The 6,385-nt window shown below is 46.4% G+C and overlaps 1 long non-coding RNA gene across 1 annotated transcript; it reads right to left on the reverse strand.

Moving 5' to 3' along the window:
• Positions 1-1,448: 1,448 nt before the first annotated feature.
• Positions 1,449-2,406, reverse strand: LOC148519662 (uncharacterized). Its single transcript, XR_015878917.1, has 2 exons — positions 1,917-2,406; positions 1,449-1,789 (listed from the first exon to the last, which is right to left on the reverse strand). It is a non-coding gene; the product is annotated as an uncharacterized LOC148519662 (long non-coding RNA).
• Positions 2,407-6,385: the final 3,979 nt, after the last annotated feature.

The raw sequence follows: 6,385 nt of genomic DNA on the forward strand, positions 1-6,385 counted from the left end.
TGCACATCGCTGGTCGTTTCTGACATAAAAGTGCACGATTTGTGCACGTTTACTGAGCGATTGCACGATTACGATGTCGTAATCGTGCAGTGGCTCAGTAATATCGCCGTGTGTACGCACCTTTACACTCACTTCCTCCTTATTCAGTTTTACTTTTAGCATCCTATCTCAATTTTCTAATCCCTGTTGCCTTTTTATCACCTTCAACTCCCTTCTCTGCCACCTCTAAAATTCACACCATCCATCAAGAAACCTCTTCTGGTGAGGACACTTATTCCTGACCATTCCCATCTGGCCTCTATTCGTTATGTTTCACTTATACCACTTTTCCACCTAAATTCCGGGTCTGACCCGGAGTTGGAACAAAGGTCCTATTCGGATCAGACCCAGAATTTTGCCGGCGCTGACTCGGGATATTCCAGAGTCAGCGCCGCTCACACCGCAGTCGGGTCTGCATAGACCCGGCTTTTGCGGAGTGAAAGTGGACGCTTGGAGAGGACATCATCTCCAAGTGCCACTGAAGCCAGACCAATCGGCCGGCTAGCAGCGCACTCCAGGTCATCGTGACCCGGAATGCGCTGTTCCCATAGCAGGGTTTCACGGGCTACGCCCGTGTTAAACCCTGCTAGTTACCTGGCTTGGATTGCCGGGTTACTCGACCCGGCGATCCAACCCTCTGCCCTTTTACACCAGGGAGCTGCCCGGGTTAACCCTTCAAAAACCCTGGTTTTAGCTCCGGTGTAAAAGGGGTATTAGTAAACCACCTAAGAGGTGGTTTGTAAAAGTCACTTATTTGCGGCTTTGACTGTCAGGAATCAAAGCTAAATCAGGCTTGTTTAGTTTTGCTTCCTGTTGCTATCTTCAAATTAATGGTTAAAGTCATCAATGATAAGTGGCTTTACCAAACTGACCATTGGTAAATACACCTCTTGGGCTGTATTTACTAAAGTCACCAACGATCTTCTCTTTGCTCATCCTCTTAGACCTATCTGTGGCCTTTGACAATGGGCCACACATGGCTCCCCAAATTTCACAGCCACTAAATATAGATTTACACCTTTGTACTAAGGGACACAGGGGGTCATTCAGACCCGCTCGCGAGCGCAGGACGCTCGCAAGCGGGTCGATGTTGCCCCACTGCGCATGCTCACGACAGAGGGAGCTCCGTCGTGCGCATGTGCAAGACCCGGATAGTGACGGGCTCTCCGTCGCTCCGTGTCTCGCACCAAAGGGGGTGTGTTGTCGATGTTGATTGACAGCACGTCCCCTTTGGTGGGCGTGGCTGCCATCTGAAGCCGGCCCCACTGACATCACTAGTGATGTCAGAGCCAAAATCACTCCAGGGCTTGCGGCAGGGTCTCCGTCGCAAGCCCGATGGTCGCGCTGGTCTTGACCATCGCGACCATCATCATGGACGCTCGCATAAGCTGTGGGTGGTCACCCACAGCTATGCGAGCGTCCGGGAGGACGCTCCATTTTCATGGAGGAGGGCCCTGATTCAGAGTGAGCGCTCTGGTCAGAGCGTTCGGCTCTGAATCAGGCCCACAGTTCTATTGTAGACAGGTACCAAGGAGCAAAGTTTATAACTACAAGTTCTACAGAAGTTGTGTTACATTATTAAATGTAATGAATGTCTAATTTGCACACTGTGAAAAGCTGCTGCTGCACTTTGTACAATGAAATAAAGTCATATAAATATCAACCATGATTTGTCCCAAAATAAATAATGACTACAAACCTGTCCATTACTACTGAATTACCTATAGCAGGTGTATTCAACATTCAGCTGCTGTAGAACTATACATCCCAGAAAGATCTGCCAGTTTTGCTATTTGGGCATGCAAATACTGTGGCAGAACATACTGGAATGTATAGTTCCACAGCAGCTGGAAGGCAGCATGTTGAATACCTCTGACCTGTAGACTAAGTGAAATGATGGTAGTTTGGCAACATATGAACTTGAAGGCATCTTGATTAGTCAGCTATACGGAATTTCTGTCCTTGGGATTTCCCTGTGAACCAACCTTAAACATAAGTAATCCCTTTTCTGTAGCTGAATACAACCCCAGAATTGTTTTTATTTTATTTTTTTCAATAAAACGTTGAGTTAATCGCTGTTCATAATTTTGCATAGACCTGCATTTTGAATTTCCTAGTCTACACCATCCAAATGTTGTTTCTTTTGGCAACATATAAAAGGTGTGTGCACTGAAACAAGATCCTCTCACCTCCAGGGTGAATTGTTTTCTTTTATTTGGGTCTATGGTGTGGCACTGCAAAGCTCATGTTTGTACACAAATTGTGATTAGTACAAGTATTTCTGTTTCTACTCTATATTCCAATGACAGAAAGTAAAGGTACTAAATAAGTGTCCAAATCTATCTCTCTCAGCAGACAGTCAGCTATCCTTGTCTTTGTTTGTGCTTTCCATTGCTCTTGCAGTAGATATAAAGCCTCCCACGCCTTTTCACCATGTAACAGTCTTTGCAGCGTTTCTTCAGGACACTTTTTGTTTTCAACCCTGAGATATGCTGTGCTGGCAGGAGGTGATTGCTGGTGAGAAACAGAGAACTTCTGAAGGCCATAATGTTCTTTGGGATGGTATAAAGCGTGCAGGCCCTAAAAGCCACGGATGAAAAACTTAGAGGATTCATGCTGACAAATAAAGATTTTGACACAGAAAACAATGCTCTTCTCAGCAAAAGGGATGCCATGATCAGAGCTGGAGAAAAAAAATAAGTAAAAAATCATGTTAGATCAACCTCACCGTATTTAATGTACTTTGTTACAGTGATAATTTCAATTACTTTTAATACAATTGACTATTACATATTAAAACCAGTAAGATCATAAATAATAAAACGTCCGAGGCTTTGTGAATCTACAAAGGGTTGAAAAAATCTGAAATTAAAGATATTCTACTGGTCCTGCTCAGACTCTTCCACAGCCATTTTAAAATGGAAATCTTAAAAGATCTGTGGTGCTTTATCAGTGGATGGAGATGGAGGGGGAGCTGGAAAAAAACTGCATGCAGCCACAGCTTAAAAATTGACAATGGAATGTGAGGGTCATATTTATCAATGGTGGTCTCAAGAAGTACCTTTCCTTATTGCTGTGCTAAGGAATGATTGTTGGACAGCGACGAATACTGGGTACAGACTAGCAGATATAATGGCCAATCAATTGATTGGCCAATATATCGGGTGCCGGTCATCCAGTATCGGGTGCCGGTCGGCCAGTATGTACCAGCGCTCTGTCTGTGAACAACATCAATCACAGACATATTAAGTTGTCTCTGCTGCACAGCTGATGGCAGATATCTCTGTCCGCCGTGCTGTGTGTACGGGCGGTCTGCTGACCACCCGTACACTTGCTGCAGAGGCTGTGGGGAGGGGGGCGCGACACCCCCCCCCCCCCCTCCCCGGCCAGATGATTGTTGTTCAGAGTGTATGAACAACCATCATCTGCAGATCAATTGCTTTGCTATCAGTCCTGACTAAAAGGTAAAAAGTGAAGAGCACTGCCAGTTCAAATTTGGGATAGCCAATCAGAGAGCCCATAACAAAATCCTTAATCGATATGGAATCGGCATATACCAGAGGCTCCCAATCTCTGCCATTACAGTCCAGGTTTTAAGGTTATTCATGTTTGGTTAAATCAAATTAACTGAGGTACTAATTAAGTCATCTGTGCTTAAGCATGGATATCCTTAAAACCTGGACTGTAATGGTAGAGTTTGGGAACCTCTGGCATATAGGATTCAATAAGGAAGATAGATATATAAAGGAAGAAAATTAGCATTAAATACTGAGAATGCACAGTTGCTGTTTGCAATGGGGAGGTAGTCAGAATCCTGCCAGACAGGATGCAGACGGCCGGAATCCCGGCTCCAGAATCCCGACGGCAAGTATCAGGGTTAGGGGGGGGTGTTAGGTTTAGGGTTAGGCACTAGGGGGAGTGTTAGGTTCAGACATCAGGGAGGGAGGGGTAAGGGTAAGGATTAGCGTTAGCTACTTACATAATGGTGTCTGGATTCTGACTGTCGGGATGCCGCCGTCGGTATTCTGGCTGCCGGCATCCCGACCGTCGGGATCCCATACCCAACCCATTTGCAGCAGGTCCAGGGTGGAGGCTGCTGCTCAGATTCTCGGGTAGGCTGAGAGAGTAGAAGTTCTTGTGGTGTTCTAGGCTCTCCCATAGAGTTGGGATAACAGAAGCAGATGGGTTATCAACTAAATCAGACAGATACCGGTAATTTCAAAATATTTAATATCGATTCCTATACAGAATACAGACCAGTCTTATCTACTGCCCAGACAGCTCTCAGACTATCCACATGCAATTATAGGTACCATATGACATAAGCAGCTGATAAGTTTGATAAATAGGCCCCTTTAGCTGGATACATATTAGACGATGTGTACCCAGTACGATCTTGTGAGCTACGGAACCTGGCATCGGCAAGTGCATACACACTTGCTGATTCCGGCAGCGACGGAGGAGGGGTAGTGGGGGCCATGCTGCATTTGGCAGCATGACATCGCTAGGGACATCCTTAGATCTTTCTGCATGTACAAAAGATGGACAACCTGCAGGAGCACACTTTGGCAGTACACAGTGGACGATATGAACGATTGACGTTCCGATGCGTCGGAATCGGCCAAATCGTTCAAGATATAGTCTAATGTGTACCCAGCTCAAAGGCCAGTACACCCAGGGATGGCCAACCAGCGACTCTCGAGCCGCATGCGGCTCCCCCCCACTGGAACTGGGATTGCTGGTCTCTGAAGCGATCAGAGACTAAAGAAACCTCTGATCGCTTCAGAGGCCAGCATTCCCAGTGATGCATTGCGCGGGTGACATCATCCGAGGAGCCTGCCCTGTGCGCCTGCACTGCTTGAGGGACACTACTTTGGCAGCACAAATACAGGGGGCACTGCATAAAGGCCACAACTACTGGGGGGCACAACATAATGGGCACTGGCTTTCTCAATGTGTTTTATGTGGTTCTGGATTTCAATTTGTATTCTATGTGGATGTGTATTTTAAATGTATTTTATTTGGATCTGGCTTGTTTCTGTGTATTTTATATGAACGTGGCTATTTCAGTGTTTTCTATATTGCTCTGGCTTTTTCTTTCACTTCAACAGTAAAACAATTATATTTCGAAATGTATGTAAAATGTCTATTTTCAACGTGCTGGGCTCGCCCCTGCGTGACTAAAAACGGGGGTGTGACAAGGTCATGCTCCTGCAAATGTCATACCAAAGGCGTGCGCACAAAAAATGGGGCATGGCCGTGTAACAGCTAGGCTATGCCCCATTTTTGCGCATGCGATCAGCTCTTTAACTTGAGCACAGTTATTTTTTGTCTCCGACTGGTTGGCCACCCCTGCACTAGACGACGTCTAGTGTATACCAACCTCGTAAGCGTCGGAACCCAACAGGGTACCGGCATTGGCAAGTGCAGCGATGAAAAGACGGTGGGGGCCATGCTGCATTGTCGATGACGTGTGAGCTTGCATCGTCAGTGACATAACAGGTACACTCTAGAGACAGAGCCTCCAACATGACCCATTCCATTAGGTACAAAATGCTATGCTCCTGGAGTTCCAGACACCTGTGCTGAAACACCTGTCAATTACCTAGTTCAACACAGGAGACTGCAATCATACATTAGATGGGAAGTCCAGGAACAGAGTGTTTTGTACCTAATGGAACGGGTCATGTTGGAGGGTAGGTAGACTATGTGCCCGATATTTCATCCGATCCTACCGTAGGTAACGCCGGTATGTATGAAGATCCCTGCAAAGGACCACTTTGTCAGTAAGAGCGGCCCTTTGCGATGGAAGGACTTCCGGGGGGTGCTGGGAGGGATCCAAATGGATCCCTCTCAGCACTCTGCGAAAAGAAGCCCATACTTGCCAACTCTCCCTGAGCACCTTGCAGATCTTTCAGTACACGTCCACTATACTGCCACGCATATACTGTAGGTGGTGCTTCCACAATCTCCCTGAAATGCTTTTTCAAAAGTAGGCAAGTATGCCATAGGCTTCTATGGGTAATGCCGTCAGGAAGATGGCATTACCCACCACAACTAAGTCCCAGAGTGCATTGCACTCCGGGACTTAGGGCATATGAGAAATGTGGTTAAACCCGCATTTTTGGTGTTTGACCGCATCTCGCCCCTAGTGTGTACCTGGCAGTAGAGAGGTGAATGATTTACAGCACATGTTCTCAAACTTGGTCCTCAGGACCCCCAAACAGTGCATGTTTTGCAGGTCTCCTCACATAATTACTAGTAAAACAGTTAGCTGCACCTGTGGATCTTTTAAAACGTGTCAGTGACTAATGAATACACCTGTGCAAGTGCTGGGTGACCTGGA

This window comes from Taudactylus pleione, unplaced genomic scaffold, assembly GCF_031769625.1.
Source record: "Taudactylus pleione unplaced genomic scaffold, aTauple2 ptg000186l, whole genome shotgun sequence".
Taxonomy (NCBI): Eukaryota; Metazoa; Chordata; class Amphibia; order Anura; family Myobatrachidae; genus Taudactylus; species Taudactylus pleione.